At 40.3% G+C, this 26,991-nt stretch overlaps 1 protein-coding gene across 5 annotated transcripts in view; it reads left to right on the top strand.

The window, feature by feature from the left end:
• The first annotated feature begins 13,964 nt into the window (after window positions 1-13,964).
• RASGRP3 (RAS guanyl releasing protein 3) overlaps window positions 13,965-26,991 on the top strand; it is a 58,964-nt gene continuing 45,937 nt past the window's right edge. For 2 of the 5 annotated variants that reach the window (XM_038131115.1, XM_038131111.1), the window contains exon 1: window positions 13,965-14,182. The gene's annotated coding sequence lies outside the window, so the exon portion shown is untranslated. Of the gene's footprint in view, window positions 14,183-24,380; window positions 26,979-26,991 lie in introns of those variants that run through there. The other 3 variants (XM_038131114.1, XM_038131110.1, XM_038131113.1) reach the window with 2 other exon arrangements.

Here is a 26,991-nt window from a genome sequence, read left to right as displayed (position 1 = left end):
AAACCCTGAAACAGGTCCTTTTCATATTTTTCAAATGAAATGTTTTGCTGTGTCTTCTAGACCTGCCCTGCATTAAAAGGAGAAGGATAATTTGGGATTTTTAAAAGCGAGTCAAAATTCAGTCCAATTGCCAATAGTCCAAAAATTAAGTTATTTCTCATTTGACAAAAAAAAAAAGTCAAAACTTGTTTTGATTCTGAATAAAATTTATTTTCCAATATTCAGGTCAGCCACTGAACCAAAAATATCATAAACTCTATCCCTCTCAGTTCTGCACACTACAGTAGATCTTACTAAAGTCCGTGTGACTGTAAATGTGCAGTAGCATCTGTCCTTCCCAGGACGCTTCTCTCTGTCTGCTGGAACCTGACACTAGGACTAGTGGAGACACTGTCAAAATGCAGTTAAAACATTCTCAATAAAACCCTGAAAAGAGCGATCTTTAGGGAAGAGATCCTTTGTGAAGTGCCAAACTCTCTTTACTTTTCTAGAATTAGGCAGGAGGGTGTGGAGGGCCAGTTACTCTTCTAGTCAAAAAGAGGTGAATCACAAACACTAGAGCTGGTCTATAATTAAACTCACAAAAATAATTCTTGCTTACCTGCTGTGGTTAAGGAAGAAGGAAGGAAGATCTAGTCTTATTAGTGAATGCTGTAACTAAACAGCTCTTAGTTGTCCTGCTTGAGGTTAATCCTACAATCTTAACAAAGAGCAAGGTCACAGTTACAGCCTTTTACTGGGTTCAGGATGAGCCCTGGGCTGCTTTCAGCCACCATGAAAATTCATAGACAAGACAGTGCTCTCCTGACTCCCACCTTCTCCTGCTTGAGTACCCAGCTGGATTCATCTCTGTAAGACAGCCTAGGGCCCCAGGCCACCACTGCAGCTCTCACCCCAGCTTCAGATTTTCAGCATCCCAGTACTCCATCAATCACAGGTAGCACCCATTTGCAGGTGTGAGTGCCAGGACAGGCTGACAGATGCAGATGCATTGGCTGGCACAACTGCCGCCAAACTAAATGTTGTCCATGCTCTCAGCAGGGAGGATTAGTTGGCTCATTTGTCTCTAGCTGTTCATCAAAGTTCACAGACCTCAGATTGCGCTGGCCTTTTGCTCTGGTTTGCCTTATAGACATGGTTGAAATTGGTCACTGCATTGGAAGCTACCAGTAGGTTCAGAGTGATGGCTTATGCTGGCTCTGGTTCCATGGAAAACAAATCCCCCAGCAAACTTAAACCATCTCTTTGCCTATCAGTTTCTGTTGGCAGCAATTCCCAAAAAACATTTTGGTGTGTCCAGCCATCTTCCATCTCCCCTACCTAATTCAAGAGGGCAGCAATTGACCCAAGCCCTGAATGAAGCTTGAAATGTTCTGCTGGTTTGATAGCCATAGCCACACACTTCTATCATTCACGGACACTGTGTAAGCAGGCAGCAGACTTTGTGTGTGCTTGTGCCTTTCCTTTCCACCTCTTTGTACCTCTAATATGCCTTAAAACACACACAGGGAGCCAAAGGCAGACCAAGCAGCCTAAATCCTGCTTACATCCCAGTGCTTAGTAGTCCACGTTGCCTGGCTCCAGGCCTTCAGAAATGCTTTGACAAAGGAACCACAATTGGGGGAATTAAGTGAAATTCAGCCTCTGGAGCCCACCTACTTTGCCCCAGTATGGTGAGGCTCGTTCTGTCATTTCACCTGAAAAGCTGCAGGGTTTAGGAATACAATTTTGATTCATAGTTAAACAAACATTTTCTTAACATGATTAAGACAAGGGATTGGACACCATGGGTGTAGCCATTTTAGTTGTTACAAGAGCTGCGGTTTAGGTGAGAGCCTTCAAAATACAGAAACCACCACGTACAGTTCCACGATTCAACTTTCTGAGTACAGCAGAATCTGGAACTGATTACAATTTATACCAAATGGCACCAATACTTTTTATATCCATATGGATCCTCTAAAAAAAAATCAGTCCTTTTTCAGGCACACATTTCCTTGCTACAAAAAATTAAATTGCTGACATGGTAGAACTGAATTCTGCTAGTTCCCTTTTAATGCTGCTGTTTTAATGAGAATGAAGTTCCTATGGAATTGGGGTTACGTGCATTTCAGCTACAAAGACATTTGATATGAACAGATACTTTCATGTTGGGATGCTATTCAGTGAAAAAATTAGCCACTGTTAAAACTATCAAAGTGAACACTAACATTCTTTGGGAAAAAACTCTCACAACTGAACAGATCGTTTGGATCCAAGAGACAAAACTCACGGTGATGACAAATATTCAGCTAGTCAGTGGCAACTGACATACTCAAGTAAATTCCTGATTAAGAGAAGTCCTAGAATGCTAAAGGCACCAAAGGAGTTGTCATGACCTATTAGCTCACATTGATCATTACCCTTACGTGGGTTGAATCTGAGTTTGGCAGCAGAGGGGCTCCTGGCTTTGGCACTCGCCTAATTCCTCAAAAAGAAAGGTGACAGACCCAATTAGAGTATGTCACAGGCCTAATTTAGGCAGCAATTAAACCACAGTTCATTCCTTCAAAGTGCATGGCAAACTCAGGAACCCCGCTGCTGCCTCCAGAAGACACTACAATATTGTTCTTTTAACAATGCCACCCACTTTGAAGGGCAGTTTGTGTGTGATGGGGCCTCTTTTAACACCAAGCAGGCCAAGAGAGTTATTAAGGAGCCATTCAAGCAAAGAAGAGGTGAATTGCTGTGTGTAACAGAGGCTACTGTTCACTTCTGAGACCATGACTGGTGTAGTCACTATCCCTGAGAGTGTTTAAGGAAAGACTGGATGTGGCACTCAGTGCCATGCTCCAGTTCACATGGTGGTGTTTGGTCATAGGTTGGACTCAATGATCTCAGAGGTCTTTTTCAAACTGATCGATTCTGTGATTATTTGGTATTTGTATAGCTTTTTCTATCAGAAGATCTGAAATTTACCTAGGGAAGCTGAGTGTGATGCGTCCAGTAGAGAAGCAGAATAACTGAGGGAATGAGGAAAATCAGCCATTTGCTGAAGGTTTCTCGATGAGGACAATGTCACCTTGTGAGGTAACAGGACTGGCCTACTGTCACTACTTTCAGCTGCAGGAATAACCTCACACAACAGAAGGACTAGAAAATCTGGGCCCATCTGGGGCACCACCTCCACAGCTGGCACAGCTGTGCAAGATCTTGAATCCAAAGACCACTTTGCTCCTCACCGACCTTTACCACTTCAGTGCCCATGTGCCAACAAGAGAACATATAACGAAACAGGATTATCCTGTGACAACCTGTATCAGTAAGAGATTTTACTACCTGGTGGGGAGAGAATGACATAAATCAAAGAAATGCAGGATGTCAGCTATGTCAGGTTTCCTTCAAGACCACTGGATCACCAGATAGATATTTTGACAGTCTTCAGGCTGCATGTTTTGTCCCACATACATCTGAGGTCTGTGCTCACTTTGCTCTTTCCCCTCTAGACTGGAGAAATTACTGCTGTGCCTCAGCACCTGAGCAACCTCACTGAACCCCCAAGTTTGCCCTGCCCAAGGTAGGAGATTGCATTAGAGACCTCCAGAGGTCCCCTCCAAGCTGCATTTTTCCAAGAGACATGTGACCTGGCACATCAGCCTCTGCTGCCTGTCCTTACGCGAGATAGGTAAGGGGACAGAGGGAACATGACCTTCTCCCCTACTTCTCCCACACCTGAGCATGTGCCAGGTGCACTTTGGAGAGAAGAGAGCACCAGCCTGCTCAGCCCACGTCAGGAGAATCCCATCCAGAAGGAGCAGAATGCACAATGTGCGCTGTTCCTTGCAAATTAACCCGTTTGTTCTTGAAGAGTTAAGTGGCAAGCTCAGGAAGAAGGGAAGTTCTGCAATTTTTGTCCTGATATAAGACACAGAGAAGAGAGGAAATTAGAGTATTCTTATTTTATTCAACACTGACTTTCCCTTCCCCTCAAGTCATGCTTTGCCACACACTGCTTTCCATTAGCTCTGAACCGAGGAGGATGGAGAGGATAATTCTAGCCAGCATGGAAAATTTCTACGTGACAATTTCAGCATCACCTCCAATCCCTATCTACTCAGGCTGCCAGGATCCATTCTGAGCTGCATTTTTCCAAAGCATTCTGTATTGATTTAGCTCTCCTCCCACTGAAACCTGTGGCACCTACATGGATTCCAGTGGGAGCAGGGAAAAGGCTGTGCCAAACTCTTTTGAAAAAAATCCCACCGTGTGTGTCTAATGAGGAATGTCTCTGGCAGAAAAGTTTCGAGTGCAGCTAAGCAGGTTTTTTCTGTTTCTTTCACATTAAAAGTTCAATTTCTGCCACTTCTCATCCAGGCAGTAGCTGCCCGGAAGAGAGTGGGTAAGACATGTTCCAAAATTCCCAGCAGGATATTGTCTGTTTTCAACCAAAACTGAAAAAAACTTAACTGTTATCAGGGCAGTCCCTGTAACTTTGTGAGTGGGCACTATTGTCAGTGACACACCTGTCCTTCTTGCTGCAGGCAGCCACCCAGCTCATCTCTGGGCACAAGGGCATTCCCCACTTTCTGTTCCATTTGATACCCCTTTCCATGAGCTGTCTTCACCGAAGTCCTGCTTTTGCTATTTTACCTCCAGTACATCCTGTAATTTGCTCATGATCCAAAGCTTCAGCATCTCATGTATCTCCTCCTTCCTGTTTGTTGGCATTGGAGGCCACAAAAGCAGTTTTCAGTCTCTAAATAAAGATTTGGCATGTGGTGAAATTGATAGCTACTCTCCGGTACTCAGGAAGACCTTCCGCCAAGGTAAGCCGATCATTTCCCTCCCAGTGATCCCTCTCCTCACAGGAATAGAAGCCACCGCCACCAAGTAGCAAAACTACCCAGAGAGATGTGACATCTTTGTCCTTCTTTTACCATAAGCAAGAAATTTCAAACATGCCTTTAACAATGAATGTGTTCTTTGGCCTGCAGCACCACCAAACCGAGCTGAACAGCAAACACAGAATAAGGAAGTTTCAAAAATAAGACAGGAAAGGGAAATCCTTTGCTTTGCACAACGGTGAGCTGAATGAACACAGAATATTCATTCACATTTGCTCATGATTGTACTTTTTTTTTTTTTAAAAAAAAAAGGAGAATATTATTTTTAAATTCCCTTAGGCTGCTAAGGAAAAAAAAGGAACTACATTAGCTGTATTACTGATTGTGATGCTGGCTCATTGTAGCACACTGGAGATAAACCAAAGCAGATGATAGGAGCTTTTGAGCATTTCACTGCTGAGTGCATGGTGCATTCAGACATATATTTTAATTTCGCATCTGGTAATAGTTCTGGTATTGGGTTATTTCACCAGAAGGCAGCAATAACTATTTTTAGCCAAAATGGCCCTTACCTCATCCAGTAAAATTCAGTTTGTGTTTGAGGGTTTGCTAAACACATTACATCTACCACATGAGACCTAACAAAACACTTGCAAACGTGTACCCCAAGGACAATAGTCTAGGAGAATCTAACACTTGGGGTATTTTCCCTGTCTAAACACCTAACTCAAAACAAGTCCTAGGGACCCAGGAGCATCCAGGACTCAAGGACAAGGACCTCGAACAAGAGCCTCTTGCACGTGATCTACCAGTCTCCAGGGCAGGCCAAACGAAAGGTCCCTGCAGAGTCTCTCTCACATTTTGATTCCCTTATACTTCTAATGTCTCTGGTTTAGTTCCCGGTCATTTCCCCTGTCATCTCTTCATTCTTCTGTACAAGTACAGTTGACAATATCTGTTAATATGAAGACTGTCCCACCTAATTTTGGTTCAACTTGATTTTTTGGTGCACTCAGTTGACTCCAGTGACTCACACAGGGAGTAATTCTGCTCCCAGTTTATAGGCGATTTTCTAACACTTCAAAATTTTAAAAATTAAAACCATTTAAAACTGTGAGGCATGAAGTGTCTAAAACCCTTTGAAAGGGATCTAGCAACCCTAAATACATTTGTTCATTGTAAGATTTTCTCTGTGTTTCCTAACAAGTAGTATCTCACTGAACCCTTCCAACTCTCCCACTGGCAACAAGACATATGGACTGAAATGTAGTTAAAAGGCAAATTGTAAGAGTCAAAACAAGGTTTTGCAAACTCTGAGTTTCAAGGGTTATGTTATCTTCATATAAATAATTTTATTGTAGGAGTATAAATGCAATGAAATATCATCAGCCTGCAAAATTTATTTTATAATTAATAAGTATTAATAAAAGTTAATAGAATTCTGCCACTGCACAGCAGCTGAATTACACACCAGCTGTTCAACAAATGGACAGAAATTTAAGGAAATATTATAAAGGCTTGGAATACTGTAGGAGAGATTAAGCCCTTAGGATGTGTTTGGGCTGAACGCTGCAGGAAAGGGGGATGCTCCGAGGGAAGCTGCTGCTGGCAGATTTGGACAGCGAAGATACTTTCTGTCCTCCTGACCTGTCACTAGAGGTCAGCGCAGCACCTGCTGTGCCACGCTGCTCTCCTTAAAGGAATGTTAAGAAAAATCCCAGCTCGAGAGGCAAACAGTGGGCTTAAGAAACAGCTCCAAGAGGACAGAATTTGTGTTTCTGCGACGGGAGAAACGGGAAGCCCCGGAAAACGAAAAACATAGCTGGAAAGGAAAAGCTTGAGCCTAAAATCAGTGTAAAAGCGCGCTAGAAGTTGAAAGTTTCCTGCGGAGCAATTGAGTGTAACACTGGCTATTTTTAAAACAGCTATTAGCTTAAGGTAGAAGTTGTCACCTAACAAGTCCAGCTGACTGACACTCCGAGGGCTCTTCCTGATGCATGAAAAATAAACCGCTTAAATTTCCTGCATAACAAAGTTCCTAGCCCAGGCTGAGAACAGCTGGTCTAGCTCATGTAAATCTAGCTCATACACGCAGGACAAGGAGACAGGGAAAGCATTAACTGCTCTGGAACACTTCCCGAATAAAAAAAGGAACAGACTCTCATCTTCCCAACATAACAAAACAGATATCCACTGTGATCCTTGATGTCGCTGAATAAACCTCGTGATTTGGGGCTCTCTCTGCCATTTAGTCCTGTCCAGGGGGGGCTTGCCCCCCAGCCAGGACCAGCCAGAAGGTGACAGCTATCACAGCACTTGATGGGAATCATGGTAGATCAGCTCTTCCTCTTCCTCTTAGAAGAGGAGACTGCAGCAGTCGTCGGCTCTCAAGAGAGGTGCAAGGGAGAGAGATTTGGCGCTGAAGAAATGTCACCCTGTGGCAATCAAATTAGTCACTTCTCCTCCTCACACATGTTGGATTTCTCGTGTTTGACCCACCACTCCAGCAGAAGAACACAAGTTTTGTAAGCATGACTCAGGCTCCCACAAAGAAGTGCACAGCAATACTCAAAAAGCCATTTAGAACAGGCTGCCCTACCTCAGATGGCAGCAAAGAGACTTGGGCTGCAATCTTTCAATAAGAAACTCACATGTTAGCACAACTTAACCTAACCTGTCTCCCCTGTTCTGGCAGATGCAGGAAATCAACACCTTGAAATCCAAAAATGTTTGGACAGCAGTGGGCATAGTGGCAAAGGAGGGTGGCAAAGGAAACCAGGAGAATAAATTCATACAGACATATGTGAGAAGTAACTCATCTTGGTCAATGAACTATAACTAAGTGAAACTGATGTAAATAAGAGCCTAATTCCATAACCCAAACAAAAAGCAGAAATCTTTTTGCCATTTTAAAATATTTTCTTCCCTAATCCATATCTGAGTCTGAGGATAAGTAAAATGATGTACATACAGCTTCTAGCAACCATGAAAAAGTCAACCGGTTCCTGTAGGAAGTATTTTTGCCAGGGATGCATTAGCTGTAAAACATATTATCGCTCCTTCTTTAATACATTATATACAAAGGAGGAAAAAAATTGTCACTGCTACGTGCTTTCTCACTTTTTTCCCTTGGAAACTTCAATTCTAAAAGACACACATTATAATAAATGCAAGAGTAGAAAAGATCTAAAGTTTGAAGTGCAGGACTGTATTGCCTGAGGTCATCTACCCATTACTAATACCTTTGAGTCATAGTGTTTCGGAGTCAAAAACAGGCACCTTGCTGAGCCAAGTGCTGTAAAAAAGGCTTTCTCTCAACAGAGGTATCAAATGAGAAAATAAGATGGATAGAGATGGAAAAAGTATGCAAATAAATGAGATAACTCTAGTAACAGCGAGAGCAGCTGCCCACCCTGTACAAACACGGGATGCCATCAGGAATGGGGATTTCTGGCATGGCATCCTGAGCAGTCAGGAGAGCAGAGACACCACCCACAAAGATGGGCATTACCAGAAGAACCTGTTTGAGATAATTTCTGACAGTAGAGGAACTCGCTGAAATTTTATGTAGCCCCTTTTACATTCCTGGAACAAAACACCACCTGCTGCCCTCCAGCAACAGTGTTGACATTTTTGGAGGATGGTGGCACGAAGGAGAGTTTTGCCAAACAGTGTTGTAATGTGGCAGTTGTTTGTAGCAGCTTTTCAGAAGGGGAAAAGACATGGGTGCTTATATGACAATTTTACAAGTGGAAACAACATGAAATTATGAGCTGTCTGGAAGCAAACCAAGTTACACACACCCTGAACAGGACAGAAGTAGCACATAAAGAACCTTAAATTTAAAGATGTGACTGAAAACAGAACAGGAGAAGCACAAAATACAATTAAAAAAAAAAAAAGAAGAAGAAAGATTAAAAGCAGGAACAGCAAACAGCATAAGCTTTCGAAATAAAAGTATTACTTCCTGTGAGACCTTTGGCAAATTACTCTATTTCCCCATCAATATCATGGAGATAGTATTTCCTGCTGTCATTACACCCGTAAAAACTTTAAATTCCTGATTGTTTGTAGAGAAATCAATCACAGAGAAAGGTGGTGATATACAGAAGGTTTGGGCCTTAAGAATTTCAACATTCTGTAAGCAAAGTTTTAACTTTAATCTTCACTACCATGCTGCCATCAGGTTTAAAGCATGTTCTTTAACATATAGAATGAAAAAAATATGCATTCTGTTTTGGTAAGCAAGCAGGTGAAGAACAAATTAGACTTCTATTTGTGGTCACCTTTCATGGCCACACAACCCATCAGAAGCAGAGAGAGATAGGTTATGGCATAAGGGATTACAGCCCCCAGCTGTGCTAAACTTAGGAGGCTCCAAACACCCTGGGCAGAACATCAGTCTGTCACTTGTATGCTGACACACAGCCTGAGTCTGACCTGTGGTTTTCCCTTCCTTTTTTTAAGAGCATCATGAACATTTCTCCACCTTGCCCCATGGCTGTAAGCAGCAGATCTTTTGGGATGTGTCTATGTTTTGATGATTTGCTTGAGTGGCAGAGGGGAGAAAACCAATAAATCTTCTATACAGTGAACATAAGCTACAATTAGAAAGGCCCTTAAACCCACAACTCCTCAGCTGCTATGAATTGGCACAGATAAATTAAAACTAATTGGCAGGATTCCTCAGGCAGCTCAAATCAATGTCACTCCACTGGAGCTTATGAAGCAACCCCAATCTGTAGAAGCTGGGGATCTGGCCCACAGCCTGTGCTGCAGTCCAGAAAGACCATCTGTGTTTAACAGGATCAGAAATCAAAAGGAAAGTCTTTACTATTTACTCAGTATTATCGAGACAAGTGATTTTCATGGTGTTAAGTCAGGTAGACTAAACAAGAGCTACAGAAGATAAAAACTAGTTCTTTTTTTCTTCCTCTGTATAGTTTTACCAGGAAAAGTTAGGTAATTTCTTGCAACATATTCCACGAGACAATGAATTGTGAAGGCAAGAAGGAGACAACTGAGGAGGTAAGAGAGATAGGAATAAGAGACTAAGGAATTCAATCTACTTAATGAATTACAGGCACTAAAATGTGCTTCCCTGCTCCTGTTGAATTGATGTCAAACCCATTCCCACTGATGTCAGTGGAAAGAGTGGCATCACACAATGCTGCTCAGCAGCCCAAGGGAGGGGCAGCATAAAAGCAGAGGAGAAGGTTCAGGTAGTTCAGCTTTTTATTTTGAAAGCTGTACTGCAAATCTTCCATATTCAACTTCCATGGGAATTTGGATACCATTGTTGGCATTCTAATTGTGAAAGACCAGATGCAGAGTTAAAACTAGCACAGCAATCACCACGGGGAGGAGGGGGGTGGGGGAGTGGGGAGGGGAGAGCATACCAATGCATCTAAATTCATGTTTAGATGAACAGGGGTAGTGAATAGTTTACGTTTAGTGCTCTGTGGTAGAAATCAATATTACTTGTGCAAAGCCCTTCTGGGATGTCCAGCAAAAAGCAGTGCTTTTGTTATGCTGCCTGTTATGTGATAACTCAGTCTTAAGTATCCTGTGGTGAGGAATTTATGATTCTCTTTACTTTGCAGAAGCTGCATCTGCACACAGGAACTCACTGAAAAGAAAGAGCTTGTTTATGTTTGCAATACATACACACATGCATGTATTTTCAGGGCACGGAATGTAAATGAACTGCTTTGAATTCCAGGGGACCAAGAACATCCCAAAAATTCTGGACACTACAGTGTTGCCCTGTATCTGCTCATGCAGACACTGTTTGTCCTAGAGGCTAATGCATAAGGATGAGTAAAAATGAGACAGACAGAGAAAATACATCTCTTCAGCTTTGACACAGGAAAAATTCACTGCACTTTACAAGCATCTGCCCTTAGCAACAATTTCTCACCCTGCTCCTGAGACATAAACTTTAAGATATTTAGAGATTTTAGAGGAGCTAAGATTTTAGTTAGAGATAAGCTTTATTGGATAATTAAAATAAATGGGTAGGCCCTAATGAAGTTGAGTTAGTAGTTAACTAATAATTGATTGCTTGTCAGCACAAGCAATGGGTTAGCTGGGTTTATAATGAAGAATATTGAAATTGATAAATAAGCTTTTAGGAACATAAGACAATTGTAGGCCTCCTCTGTTCTGAAACCAGCTGAAGACGGGGAGTAGGAATTCTACCAAGGGTTCATTTGTCATATTTGCATTGAAAAGGTAGAAAGGTCAGAACAAGGAAGACTTGATTTGCTTCCTCATTTTTGGGACCCCTCTCCATGAAAGGGACCACCGACCCATTTCAAGGAAGAAACTACACATGCTTTTAATAGCTTTTAGCGGCTTTTGAACTAATTACCAAACGAAGCGGGGAATGGGATGTACCAAAGTGATGCATATGTATTTGTATATTGGGTATTCAATACTTGTATAGATAAAAGAACTCTGTAATCACCTGTAAATCACGGTGTGTGTCTGGGAGCTATCCCGCACGCTGCCCAGCGTCGCAATGAACATACACTTTCTAACTTTAACTGTTAGAGAGTTTTTGTCCGTCACAGTTGGATATTGGTACTAGATCAATATCCATATTTTTTTAATAAATCACTCCTAGCTCACTTGTAGCTCCACCAGCTACCTGATCCATTCCCAGGGGAAAGCCTGTAGTGAAAACTCTTTCAAGACAGGCTCTCCTCAAGACTGAAATGGTAAAGTGAGAGTGAGAAGGTTTGCACACCAGGTGAGAATATCTTCCAGCGTGCAAAGTCAGAATGACTGAGGAGAGTAATTCTGCTTTAACTTTGCAATATATTTTCAATGTTTAGAGATGTTTTGAATGACACCGAGGAAATATGTGTGTGGTTTTGAAAGAAAGGCTACCAGCAAAATCAGTGCAAGCAGTCTTGTGCAATTGGGCTCTACTGGCATGGTGCTGACACAAGGCAAGCAGCAATTCCAGACTAAGCCTCTCCTGGGCTCTGGCACTGCTTGGTGCCAACAGCACACAGAGCATGTGTGATGCAAATTCAAGTCTGTAACCACTAGTAACTCATTGAGAGGATTTAAGATTTCAACTGAACTACATCTGAATAAAGGTATGTGTAAGTTTATTAGTGCTAAGCAGCTTTGCATTTCAGTGCTGTTACACTGCGGAGACCAGCTTTGCAGAAACAGAGCTAGTAAGGCCTATTCCACAGCTGCTCAATCAACTCTTACACATTGCCAGTCCTTCAGCCTTGGTCTGAGGTCCAAAAGAGCAGGAAAGACTGCAGCTTGCCTCCAGTCATCTCCATAAGAGTCTTTTAAATAAAATCTGGTTCCATGTTTCAGCTGAAGTCAGTATTAGACCCACTGTTCACTACAAAGAATTATATTTCTCTTAGTCAGATTTGTAGGACATGATCTGCAAAGATCAACATCTTCCAAAGGCTTTCTTCTAAATATGATTATTACCACAAGAAAGAAGTACTGTAAATATGGTAACTTTCAGGTCTTTCTATAAATTAAATTTTTAATTTTGAAAGGAGTTTTACTTGAAACATTCAATTTTGGTTTAACTTTATTTTAAAAGGCACTTTCAAGGAAAACCTTGGTCCTGGGTCACTATTAATTCTCAAAAAATCAAAACAATGTTTATTCACACACCACTAGTATATCTCTTCTTTTAGATAAACAATCACATTCTTGTCATGGTAGACAGGATCTTTGCAAAGTTCTCAACAAGGCAGACACTTTCCTGAAGATGACTTTTATATAAATCGCTCTGGCATCATGTAGTTTGCCTAAGGTTAACACGGACTTACTAGCTCATATACAAAACAGCATACTGGCTAACAATCATGGTCCTTGCCTACATAATGTCTGAAACAAAAGGTTTAACATTCTCCAAATTCCTTAAGTGCCCTAGGTCCTTAACTCTCACCATGTGATCCCTCATCTCTATATTTCATGGCCACACAACCCATCAGAAATCTTAAACAGAAGAAACATTTTTCATCCACATAGCAACTGCTCTCTTTCAAGTTTCTACCTTCCCACTTAAACGATCACCAATCCCAGACGATGCATTTCGGTCTTCAGTAAACACACAGCTATTCTAACATAAAAACTGCCAATGTAAAAAGAAGCAGAAAGGTTTTTTTATATAAACTGAAGGAAAGGTATGTACCCTTGACAACAGAAAATGTCAGGATAGGGCAAAGAGATAAAGAAATACCACATTATATTCTCATCTTAACTGAGTATAGTGTGAAAATCATTAATTTCTTTTTTCAAGCTTGAGAGAGTCTTGGAAGCTTGGTATGTATTTTTAAGACCACTAAGCTGAAAAGAATTAAATTGGAAGTTCTGATTTTAAAAAAGCATGTCAAAAGAATTCAGATTCTCAAATTAATTCATGGAACATATTTGAGGATTTCAACGTAGTTGCTATCTGAGAGCTATAGCTGCACAGCCATCTTCATTGAATACATGCATAGCAATTCTGTTTCCCTGCATGAAAACACACTTAGATTGCTTAAACACTTCTAGTCTGCAGGATAAGTTTCACTGAGGAAGAGAGTACTCAGGCAAAATGAAGATTCATATACTTTAAACGTCATTCTTAACCATGGAAGATTTGCACATGCTGTAAGACATATTTTGTCTTCTTAAAGCATGCTAGCCAATTTTGTCCTCTTATTTAATCAAAAAAATCCTTTTTCCAACACTCCAAGCCCAAAGAAATTCAAATATTTAACCATAATGAAATCCTTTAAGGAAGTAATAATTTCTCAAGAGACCAAGGCCTACTGCTGCTGTGCCTCCTCTTTTTTTTTTCTTTTTTTTGTGGAGTACAAAAGATGACATCCTAGCATGTTTTTGAACAAGTGTTCTCCTCATGCAAAGAGAACTGTGTCTGCAGACCAATCCCTACCAAATTCTTTTACTTACATTGGCAGGGGAGGGCAAAACCCCCTAAGATCTTTCCTTTGTTTAAATGCATTTCCTGCCTTCCTTACTGCTATAGACTGTGTTGTGACAGGCCTATTTATAGTCCGAAGAAAGGAAAAAGCACCACTGGAGGCAGGAAAACTAAGTTGGGAAAGAATAGAAGGAAGTGTGGCTGCCATTTAGCCAAACAATCTAGAACTAATTGAGCTCAGAGGAGCCCCAGCCTCAGTGAAGCTGCTGGGAGGGAACAGAGCACAATCCTGCTTCTCTCTCCAGGGCCCTGCCAGGGCTGCTGAGTGGGAGAGCCATGGGCAGGATACTGCTGGGAACAAATAACCTCAGCATCTCGATATCCTGAGAAGAACTCCTTGAAAAAAGGAGAGTGATGCAAGTTGGGTACCTATCGAATTAAGGTAAGTGCCTCCTTCTGGCATTTCTGCTTGCTGAATGCTCCACTTCTTTTCAGGTGCGGCCAGGCTGGTAAATGAAAAAAGAATGAGCTTTGGAGAAGGAATGGCAACTGACTTTTAGATAAAGGTTTGGCAGGATATCTGATTTTTAGATAAAGAAATCTGAATTCACTTATGGATTCCTCAGAACTTAAGCAAAAGAAACCTTTGCCATAAATCCATGACATAACCGCTGTTTTCCTGACTTGTGTCGCATTCACCTTACAGATTGTGATTAAGTACTAGAGAAATGTTATGGTAAATGTATGCCCCAAAGGAAAGTATGATGTCAAGTCTGCATTCATTTAAAAATATAGATTTAGAGAAAGACAGAGGGAGGGAGAAGTATATGAAATATATATTTATACAAGATGTGTTAGTATGGAATATAGAAACACATCAAAATGTATATAATGCAAATTTTGTGATAATTTTGTCTTATGATGTGGACTTGAAGGTAGCAACTTAGCCTGAATTAAAGTACCTGAAAGTTTTGAGAGTTTTAGAATTAATTATGACAAATAATTTGTGTGTGTGTGCATACATATATACAAAAATATGCTACATATAGATATCAAATCAAGATATATTATTTATTGTTGCTTGCATTGCAATACTACATGCTGCCATTCTGAGGTCTAATTTAAACTGACAGTAGAATAGTAGAATATGAGTGGAAATTGCTAATCTGCTGATTTTCAGATACTATACACAATATCACCCTATCATAACTGAGTGTGTAAAAAGCTCCATTTTAAGGTAGATCAGACAGACTATATTCATTCACTGAGTTACTACCAACAGGACAGACTTTTAAGATGGAAAAATTGAGTTTTTTAAGATTGTGTTTGGTTGTTTTTGACTCTCAACATGTCCTTTGAACTTCTAACAAAGGAAACTGTGATTTGCTGTTGTGATTTGCAGGCAGCAGAATAGAAGCTGTAGAATTACAGACTCAGGTTTTCATCATGCAAATTTTATCTTCTTTGAAAGGTCTATGAGAATAACCTTTGTATTAGTCTCATTTGTGTTAACACATTGCCTCTAAGCATATGCTGTTCAGATTATTAATTTCTTATTCAGATGTTGTCTAGGATTAGCGGTTTATGGTAAAAAGTTGCTGGTGACTAAAAAGGAAGTGTGATGTGTTGTTATTCTACTGTATCCCCATAGGATGCTATTATGTTTAGAGTCTGCTATTGTGCAGATAGCAAGGCAGGATGTCACCCATGTAGGTGAAAAGCCTCGGTAGGACAATTGTAAACAGCAGCAGTCTGCTGAAACTCTGATCCAGGGGGCTGAAACTCTGATCCAGGGGGCTGCTCTGCATCCAATGAAGCAGATGCAAGCCAACACTCATGAAAAGGATCAGGCCTTTCTTTGTCTCATTTCGAAGTACTCAGCATTTACAGTGATTCTCAGTGATTTACAGTAGTTCTAGGTGGTTATAAGCCTGGTCTTGTGAAGGCTAAAATGGCAGTAAAACTAGAAGCTTGTACAGATATTTGCAAGAGAAAACTCTTTAGGCTGCAATTTGTATAACTAGCATAGCAGGCTCTCAGGCAGGTAGCATTCCTTGTTTTCAATTTCAGTAACGGATTGCCCTGTGCAAAAACTAAGCAGAAACAGGAAAAGTGTGTTTAATTTAAAAATTTAGGAAGCATTGAAATTTCTGGTGTTGAATAAATGCAATCATTTCCCTGAGATGTCATTTGCACAGCAACTGCAATACAAGTAAACAGCACACACCGTACCATTCAGATTTATTTATTCAGGTCAGCAGGACTCACCACATTATTTTAAAGCTTGGTACCACTGCATGAATGTAGCAAAACAGAAACATTTCCTTAGCTATAAGATCATCTACAAATCAGCCAGTTACATTGTAGTTTATACGAAAAGGTGATCAAAAACGTCCTGGTGCACTCTCACATATGCCTTTGGGAAAAATACTACAGATGATACTTAAAAATTCCCTAATTAATACTCTTAATAAGCACACACATATAAAGATTTGTTTCTAAACTGCAAGAGTTCACATGTTCATGAGTTCATGAGTTCATGTTCAGGAGGGTTTTGTCCTGAAGACAGAATCATGGGGAAAAAATACTTCACTGAAAGGGTGATTGGACACTGGAATGGGCTGTCCAGGGAGGTGGTTGAGTCACCGTCCCTGGAGGTGTTTAAAAAAAGACTTGATGAGGCATTCAGTGCCATGGTTTAGCTGATAAGGTAATGATAGGTCACAGGCTGGGACTCAAAGGTCTTTTCCGACCTAGTTTGTTTCTGTGATTCTGTGATTTCAGAAGGCTTGGAATGGAATTTACACCCTGGCACCTTATAAAATCTTACCACCTGCTAGGGTCTAAGTACTCTGCAGGAGATTCTTTCTACATAAACACTTTTGAGTGTTCACAAGTATGAACAGAGCTGCAATTATTAAAGCTCCAAGCTAAAAATTAAATATGAGAATTTGATATACCAGAAGGAAGTTGAGGTTCACATGCTTCCTACCCTGACATTATTTTACCAGGTAATTAAAGAGGTTTAGGGTTGTCAAATAAATACCTCAGTCAGCTGTCACTACCGTGTGGGCAGTATGGATTTCTGGTTCCAGGAAAGCTGACTGACTTGAAGAAAAATCACATGACTTAAAAAGTAATGCACTTTGGGTGATTTGAGTCATGCCATGCTTTCCTGCAAAGCTAGTTCAGGTTTACTAAGATTTATTATTCCTCATGCAATTGCTCCGGTGTAAGTATCTTAATTTCTCTCTAAGCCCTTATTCCACTCTACCAGACACTCTTACAAGGAAGCTTTGTGCTCCAAGTCACCATTTAGTCAGGCCCACTAATATTATAGAAAAAAAAGAGCAGAGAAATACAAGTGTTTGGAGTAGTCAAAGCAAGATTTTTCAAGAACACATGTACAGTCTACAGTAGTCTCACTCAAAAAAACAGAACAGGGCAAGAGGGAACACCAAAAAAAAAACCAGTTAAAACACATTAAAACATTAGCATTCAGTATTGGATAGCATCAAAATAGTTCTAAAAAGAGATGCAGCTGTTCAACACAACAGAAATGTTAGTGCTAACAAACAATTTTTTTGATAATGTCTAAAACACCTAACTCATAACTATGTGCTGAATAACATCCTGACTCATGAAAATGTTTATGCAGGTGCTTAAATTTAAGCATATGGGCAGTCTCATTGATTTCAAGCTAAATTATTTCAACAGACTGATAAAATTTAAAGCCTGGCAGAGTCATTAGATCATCTAGTCTGACTACAAACACTGCATGTTCATTTCACCATTTCTCTGATCCAAAACCCAAAAGCTTTCCTGCTTGCAACAGAAGAGCATGGATAAAAGTTTAAGGGGAAGATCACAATGTTCTACACGCATGAGTAGCGACCCACAACAGTGAGAATTGTTCAGGCTGGCACAAATCCTTTAGCTCAAATGGGAATTAAATGTGCAGGCTTTGCACCAAGTTACTGCACAAGGGTGAAGGTCAATGTGTGTATGGAAGATGGACTGTTTCTCCCAGAAGTCTCTGTGCTATCAGAAAAAGCCATTAACTTTACTTGAGTTGTTTTCCTACTCTTCTAGTGGACTAGAAAAGTACTGTTGCATAAGCAAGGATTTTAAAAAAAGCTTCTTTAAAACCAATCTTTATGCCAAAGTGCAGATATATTTTTTTACCTGGTGTTCTCTCATTTACCCCAGACCATGTGTAAATTGTGGTACAAAACAAGGAGCTATTGCTCAGAAACACATGAGACATACATACATTAACCAAATAGAAAAATACATCTAGAATGAATTTGTCAGATCTCTTACTTGGTCACACCTAGGCAGTTTAAAAAGACATGTTATCTGAACAACAGATGAGAAAAAGTGGGAGAGTTGACCTAGGGTCTCATTTCCAAGGATTAGCAACAGTGGCTTTCTGCATGAACACACAGCAGCAGCAGTGATGTTGAAGGAGATGTACCATATACAGTATTAACAAAAAAAAAAGAGGGGGAACAAGAAAGTCTGTCTTGGAGTACAAGTTCACCTGGGCAATAACCATGCAGGTGTCTTCATGTCTTAGGTTACCAAAAAAAAAAAAAATTGGCTTTGAGAGGTATTTTTGTCTGTATCTTCTTCCTATGTAAACTGAGTTTCAGGGTTGTTAATCTCCTTGTTACTTAATATAGTACTTCCTGGGAAGCAGATGAGTACCCTAGGGGAAGGAAAAGCTTTTCCCATCTTTTGGCAGCAGAGGGAAATGGCAAACACTCTACCTTAAGTATAGGTAGATTCAGTCCTCTGTTCTTCCCTAAACTCCCTGCAGCAATTTGCTCTCATCTGGATGTCATCTCCGAAGTGTCCCTTCCCAACCCTCTGTCCAGTAATGGTTGCAGACCCATCTATCACAATGGCACCCAACAAACTCTGTGGATTCAAACAACTGCACGATGCAAAACACCGCCCTGCTCTAATGGTTCTGTAGTGCAGCACCACACAGCCCCAGGAAAATGAAAATGCAAAGTGGCCACCCTGTTGCCAGTATTGCAATGAAGTTGTATCACTTGGTCAAGATAGCAGAAATGCAGTGAACAGCCAGAGCAGTTCTGGTGTGACACAGAGCATTATGTGCAGTCTGCTCTGCCAACATGGTGCAGCCATGTACCAAATAACTCCATTGGTGGGGCTGGACGAAGGAATTTAAAGTCAAGCTAACAAGTCTGCCATGGTCTCATTAATTGATTAATGACTATTTACATTAAAGAGCTGTAATTCACTTGCATTAGAAAGAACAGAAATTTATGTGTACCAACATCTCTGTTTAGACAGCTCAGCATTCTTAGAATCCTTTATATTCTAACACACCTTTTTTTCCAGCATAGTGTTCCAGCATAGTGTTCCATTGTTATTTTGGATTATTACTGTACCACAATTATCTTGGAGGGCTGGAGACAAAGATAAATCTTCAAAGATGAGTTCATTACTAAAGGGAAAAGGAAAACCAAATTCAGTCTCAATTGAACTACAAAATGTGCCTCATAACTTCATAAATGGGAACAGGCAAGAGAGACAAGTGGACTAATGCTGAATTTTTCCATGCTGCTTGACCTCCTTCCCAAGCATGGATAGTCTCTTCTTTCTCTCTTAAAAAAAAGGAGTTTCATACTGCCTTCATATAGTGCTGTGGTTTTATACTGGAACACAGCCTGTGTGGAATTCTGGACCCAGCACATCACTCTGATATCGTTCATTCAGATATATTCTATTAGGAATAACTGTCTCAAGCAATTGCTAAAAGCAGTAAAGATGTAAAAGAGGAGGATAATGTCTTTAAAACACTAAAAGAAATTGAACTGGAACTAACAACAGGGAAGGGCCCAGAGTAAAATAAGTGTAAGAAATCCAGCAGTTATATATAGAGACCTTGGCCCCAAGGGGCTCTGTCATACAAAATATTAAGTGTTGTGACTATAATAAGCAAATCTCCTCTCAACTAAGGAACATGAAGCAATAGACTCTCTCTTGTATTTGCACTGAATACTTCATACATAGTAGGAAGGCACAGATGCATGCAAGTTCACTCATCTCAGAGTAAGCTGGGAGCATGAACCCTGAGACATTGACAGCAGATTTCAGACAGGCTGCTGGATAACAGAGTCTGGCTGATAAACATGCTGTGTGTTGGACTAAGTGGAGATCCTGCCTGACAGTTCTATCAGGGTAGGCATTTGTGGTCCATGCTTCGTTTTACAGTGTCTAAAAATGCTACTGTTCATAAGTGAGCAGCGCATTAATTTTTAGTATTTTGACAGAAACTGTTAAAAAAAGGTTAGATTTTTATTCTAGAGAAGGAAATAGGCTTCATTTTTTTCTCTTTTCTGGGTCTGTCACTAGTCTCCATTGTTTCCACTCTTGCAATGTTAATGCAAATGGACTATGTCATGCAGCAACTTGGCATGTAGTGCTCTAAGCTGATACTTAGATACTCAGTACCAGCCTGAGCTGCGTCACTGAGAAAAGAGTGACTTAGCAAACCAAGAACCACTGTGACATCAGTGGTGACAACATGTTTGTCAAAATTAATAAAGTGAAAAAAACGTTTTTCACTGTTCATGTCTAATACAAATTTGGCAGATATCATTCTCTCTGTTGTAAAATTTGAGTGAAAATAATTATTGGAAATTAATTATAAAAGACAAAGTTAACAGCAGTTGAACTTACACCAGGAGAGACAAGTAAAATGCAGAAAGCTAGGTACTTTCAGTATAGCAGAAATAAGTGCATTTTAAAACATTTGTTCAGTGAATTGAACACTTTCTGTGCAACTATAAATTCATTATAGAAAATAGAGAGAGGATGTCATTAAGAACTCAGAAAAAAGCCCTGATGTTATACTCTTGGTCTCTTGTATTCGTTTGCAACAAGTGTGGGAAAAAAACAAACAAACAGACATACTGGAGATTTTTAAATGGTAAAGGAACTAGCCCAATCTTACCAGATGCAGAAAAAACAAAAAAAAAACTGAGAGCTGCTGTACATTCAACTTTACAGCAATGTCCCGTCCTTGTTCAGCACATCACTCACAATGAGGATGGCTAGAGAAACCTAGAGAACAAATCTCTTCCAAGTACACAAATCTGTTTAGAAATTTTCAATCTAGACAGTATTGGAAAAAAAACCCTTTATGACAGATGTGCTTTTGTGCTACTGTATCTAAGTGTGGAATTACTGGAACACACTCTTCAAGCTCTGTTTCTGAAATGAGCATATCCACCCTGTGGAATATAACTATTCAATGTAGTTGGTAACAGACAATGAAGAGCTTTTGTTGCTTTGGTTTTTTGGTTTTTTTGTAATCATGGGTCTATTGTCACTGCTACAGAAGCTGTCCTTAGTGCCTGCTATCACTGCACGGCACAATTTCACCCTATCAGTTAGCAAGGGAGATGTCAGCCTGCTTTAGCATTCAGAGTGCTGAACAACTTTTATTTCTCATTTCACCTCTGTATTTCAAGGTGAAACAAAGTCAAGTAAAGTGAACTAGAAATAAAGAACAGTGCTCTTACAATAATAGTAACAATTTTAATAACTAAAATTTCTTACGCATGCCTATATGAGGACAAAACTATAAATTTCCAGCTTCTCTGTGAATACTGAGGGCTTTGGAAAGGCAGGGATAAGTGTGATAAGGGTTGTCTTGTGGATGGGGGTATTTTTATTTGAGTAGGTTTGAGGTTTTCATTCATCCCATCAGTCATTTTCATCCCCTTTCTAAATCTGAGAAGTGAAGATAGAGAAAAAATAAGACCATTCCCTATCTTTCATGCCAAATTTGTAATCCGTAAAATCTAGTATCTCTCTATACTTCTTTAAAGAAAAATATCACATAAGTTAAGAAACCATTCCCATTAACCTGCAGCTGTGAGTGCACAGCATTTCCACAAACCAGCATACAGATTCCAAGCTGGACATCAAGAGGAGAAAAGAAGGAAAAGAAGGGAGGTCCCACCAGTAATGTACATGATAGAAAAGGCTGCCTTCCACTTTTATCATTAAGCTTCATCCTTCTACCTCCCATCTCTACCTCCTGGATCCTCTCTTCTTTACTCTTATAGGTCTGCACTTCATGGTTGGATGATGCTCATCCAAAGAGATGATCCTCACAGGTCCTTTCAAACTGAAATATTCTATTCTATTCTATTCTATTCTATTCCGTTCCGTTCCGTTCCATTCCATTCCATTCTCTCTCCTATCCCTTCTATTCCAGACATACTGCTTCAGGGTTTTCCACTATACAGATCAAGTGCTTAGGAGAAAACTAAGAGCCATCCAAAAGTGGTGGAAAGACAGAGGACAAGCCAGAGCCCCACTGGAACATGGCAGGAGAAGCACTGAGGGCACAGACTCCTGGCAGAGCGGCTTAATTCCCAGAGCATTCACGAGTCACAGTAACAAGTGAAAACCTTTGCCAGAGGCTTATAGCGGGGCTGAATGTTTACTAGGCCAACAAAAAAAATCCCCCACTGCCTGCCATGGTGCAGCTGAGCTGTCAAAAAGCAGATCCATACTTCACAGACTAGAACTATTACCGTTTTTCAACTTGAAAGACATGTTTAATAGAGCACAACAATTTTTTCCATCCATAATTTCTGACAATAGAATTATTGGATATTTTAGCTTAATTCGCAAACTCTGAATTTCAGATGGGTACACAGCTTATCAAACTTCCATTTAAATTATTATTTTCTCATGTACTTTAATCACTGAAGGGCACTGTTTTCCAGTGAAAAGCAACCAGCAGCCTTGACTCTAAATATTGCTCTAGGCTTGCCTTATGACATTCAATTGGTGATATAAAGGAAGGGTCATGGGTCATGTCCTGGGATGCCCTAATTTTATTTTTGAATTATCTCAATTCTTACTCTCTTAGGGATAACGTGACTACTGGGTGCACCCTTGGGCATGAAAGGGGAGGCACACTGGGCATTTGCAGTACTCCTGTGCCCCCTAGAGCATTACACTGAAGAACCTGGAACTGACTTAGATTGCTAGGGATGTAATGTAGCCCATAAATATTTAAAACTGATTTAATGTAATGTAAGGTTGAGAGCCTTATATGCAGGATCTTCAACAAAATTTCCTATCTGATGTACCCCTCATATGTGCTTTAGCTGGAAGCTGTGTGTAAGAGCTGTTGCACTATTTATAGCAGCCCCTTTAATCAGACTTAGGTATTTATAAAGCATCCTGTCTGGTGAAGGCTTCCATGGTCTGCTTTCATTCACTTCAGCTGATAGTGAAGGCTATATAATGTCTGGGACAGTGAGGCAGACCAGCAAACCAGGCAGTTTCTCTGTTGGGTTTGAGTTCAGCATGTTCTAAAAGGCCAAAGTCGAAATAGTGCAGCCATTTAGGAAACGAACCTAGCAACACAGACTTGCAGTTAGTATAACCTGACATTTATGTCCACTGAGAGTCTTAACACCTGTTCCATAAATTCCAGAAGATCATGTTAACAGAAAAGAGACATTTTCAGGCAACCCACAGAGCAGAGGTCCATAACTGCCATATGCAGAAAATAACTCTGTAGTTCAAAATTCTGCACAGTATCACAGCACTGATGTTGAGATAAGCTCTTTATCAGTGATTAATTTCATTAATTTCTAAATTAAAACACCTACACCAGTTAATTAAATGACACATAAACAAGACATAGCCAAGTGCATTAAAAAAAAAAAAAAAAAAAAAAAAGAAAAAAAAAGAGGAAAAACAGTTTAAAAAATGCCATTAAATAAAGCTCTCCTACTGTAAGGAGAGGCTCTGGATCCATTTATCCAGCATCAGTAAAAGCAAAAATCTTCCTGATCTCAACCCAAAACAAAATGGACAACTGTTCCATTCTTTAGTTCCTTGAAGCTATTCTAAAAGCTATCCATACTATGCGACATTAAAAATTTTACCTTACACATCCCTATCACAATTCAGTGCTGACTGTATTTATTTTTTGTTGCTCCTTTTCAGTACTTCTCGTGTCTCATTTCAGCATGACTGAGAAATCTGTGTTCATCTCTCAGTTTTTATTTGAGGCATTAATCATAGAATCTTTTGAGTTCTAAGGAACCCACAAGGATCATCGTGTCCTACTCATAAATGAATGTCCCTGGAGAAAGAAATGTACCCATTTCAATCCAGTCTTCGTTTGTTTTTTCAGCAGAAAGAGAAGGCAGAATACTTTTGTATTCCACACAGCAAAGCTTTTGTCATATTTAAGATGCTATCTGATAGATGTAAGAACACAACACCTAATTTTTTGTAGCTGCATTAACTACCTGATCTTCTTTTGTATGTCCGTATTTCTTTTAAAAAGCAGGAAAGAATAGAAAAAAAGGAAAACCTCCACAAAATTTTAAAGACCTTTATTTTCAGGAATTACACCCAAATTTTTTCTCTGTTCTGTTTCACAATGACTTAAAATTGTCTGTCTAGCATGAGGATAGATAAACTTTTTCCCACATAAACCACAGTTTACAGCAGTATTTACAGAACCATAAAAATTAATTTATTTTGTCTACTCATTTCAGAAAGTACAAATGCTACTTTTCTTTTTAGGGAGCTTAGTATCCCAAGTAGGGATACTTTAGGGAGTGTTAGTATCCCAAGTTTTTTGTGGAATATTGCCATTTGGTCATTATCATCAAATTATGTTCCTATGTGGAGCATGACTACCAAATAGAGACAGCTCTTCAGTGCAGAGTGATGACATTGTACTCTGTGCTATTTCAAATGGCCCAGGTAGTACCAGTATTTAATTAATTATACAAACAGTTGCTGATAAATGTAAAAGAGTGCAGTTGATATTGCATAATCAGAGAAATGGACAAAGTAATAAAAATGGTATTTGTGGACAAATAGGTTATTTTGGAACACATTTGAGTCATGTTTTCTTCAGTATCAACAAGGAGTAATTTTGCTCAAAGTTGTAAAGAAATTTAAGATTTAATTGAATTTTAAAGTTGCATGTAAAGTTCTGTCACCCCTGATCTCAGTGCATTTTAGGGGAAATGAAATGGCATTTATCAAAGATAACTGATTTGGTCAATGGGTTGTGCCTTAAAGCACAGTGCCTTCTCCTTTCTCTGAGAAAGGCCAGGTGTTTACACCCAGCTCTGTGATCCATGGCCAGGGACTGTTGGAACTTCCGACCCAGTTCTGCCAGGGCAGCTCTTGCTCCCTTTTGGAAATTGCCATTCTTCCAGTGGCCTAAATTTAAATGAACTCGTTCTTCATGGGTTCATTTTTCATTTTTAAATTCATAGTTTTTACAGCCTCCCTTTTTAAAGCCCCCTCAGCAGCTATGCTGGGTCACAGAGCCCCATACCCTGGGACAGTCTCTTGGAGTCTCCCAGGACAACGTGAGGAGCAGCTTGCTGAGGTGCTGCCCAGCCTGACTGCACATCAGGGCACACCTGCAGCAAACATTCCCTGTTTCCCAGGCCTTCCTCCTCCCTCTGCACTGGCCTTACTCAGGCCAAGAGGAGGCCAGGTCTCATGCAAAGCTCAAGCCCTTGAAGGAGGAACCCCAACCCCACAGCTCCTTCACCGCCCAGGCTGGGACGAGAGCCTCCCCACAGCTGGATACACCCATGCCTGGCAGGGTTGAGAGGGCATCTTCAAGGCGGGAGGTTGTTCTCTGGAAACTTGTTTCCCCAGAGAAACAGGAGAAGCTCACAAAGGCAGGCGTGGGTAATTAGCACAAGGGCTTCTTCCCTGCTCCGGGCTATGCTGGCAGCACTGGTGGCTGCATGGTTTTGTAACCATGTGCTGCTTTATATAACATGAAGAGCTGGGTAAGGTCAAAGGAAGCAACCCAAGTTACCCTTTGTCACTGCAGACTTCATCTTCAGGGCTTTCATTGGATTCTGACAAATGTGCCAGCTAGATATGCCATTCTATTTTAACAATTTTTTAAAAAGGCACCTGGCTCTGAGAAATTCCCTTAACTTGCCCAAATCTTGGTTGCAGCAGTATCTATTGGTACAGTTTGTAGTACAGAAAAATGCCCTTTAATGCCCTTTGTAATCCAATGAGACCGTGCCATCTTGCAGGATCTGGATTGCTTACCAAACATCAAAATACCATTACCACATCCCATACTGATGGACAATTGCCTGTGTGCCTTCAATCTTGCCAGTTTGCGGTACTGCCAGGCTTTCAGCACAGTGTATCCTATACGTGGGATGGGAATTTCAGAAATTCAGAAAAGGATCTTTTGCACCTCACCCTTGAAATACCATTGACTGTATGCCTTTGTCCTTAAATACCTAAACATCTTTAAATGTGTGACTGAGCTAAAGGGAGTTGAGTGTAAAGTCTCAGTTGAATTTCAGTAATGTGTGACTACATATCACCCTGGAAAATTCCATCAAAACCTGTTCCTTTCTTGACTTCAGCATTTCTCCTTCATTTGTCCTACATCTGGGAATGTGGGGATAAGGATGGTTTTTTTTTTGCTCTCTCTGTTTAGACTGATAGTCCTCACCTCAAAGAGTCTGTCCCAGTCTGACTATACAATGTCTGGCAAAATGCAGCCACATAATCCATGATGTAAAAATGCCAGATGCCAAAATTAAAATTATCTCCATTATTAATACTCACCACTCTACTGTCCAAACACAAAAGATAGTAATGTTACCCTTAAGAACAACCAATCCCCAAAAGTGGGATTGTTCATGTATTTTGCATGATTGCTGGAGTGGCCTGGTGTTAAAGACACTAGGAATGCAACAGTATTTTAGATTTTACTGTCCCTGTTTATATTCCTGTATTAAAACACAGCAAAGTCTGAAGTCAGAAAAAACCTGGAGCAATCAACGGGGATGTGTTTAACTTTCCACTTGTGCTGCCCCTACTGTCGATTAAGGCTTATCTACTGTTTGGTGTTAGTCATTAAAAAAACCCTACCAACAAAAAAACAGAAGTTATGGAGCACATAGCGCCGCGTTCCAGTCAAATGCTTCAGCAAAGGCTGCTATTATGAAAAGGATTTTCTAATAGGGGGAATAATGATCTTCAGATTCTAACCTCCTGGCACGGCAGTGAGATTTATCAGGAGGGGCATGTGACTAGTTAAGACACACAGCCCCAGCTTGAAGGAAACAGCTGCTCATTTCATGCTTTAGCACTTGGCAGCTGGACAAGGAAGGGTGATGTTTGTGTTGAATACCTCTGCAGAACCAAGTACAGTAAGTGATTTTC

The sequence above is a fragment of the Motacilla alba genome, chromosome 3, assembly GCF_015832195.1.
Source record: "Motacilla alba alba isolate MOTALB_02 chromosome 3, Motacilla_alba_V1.0_pri, whole genome shotgun sequence".
NCBI classification, from domain to species: Eukaryota; Metazoa; Chordata; class Aves; order Passeriformes; family Motacillidae; genus Motacilla; species Motacilla alba.
Note: the sequence above shows the minus strand (reverse complement) of the source record. Positions and strands in the feature narration are given on the sequence as shown.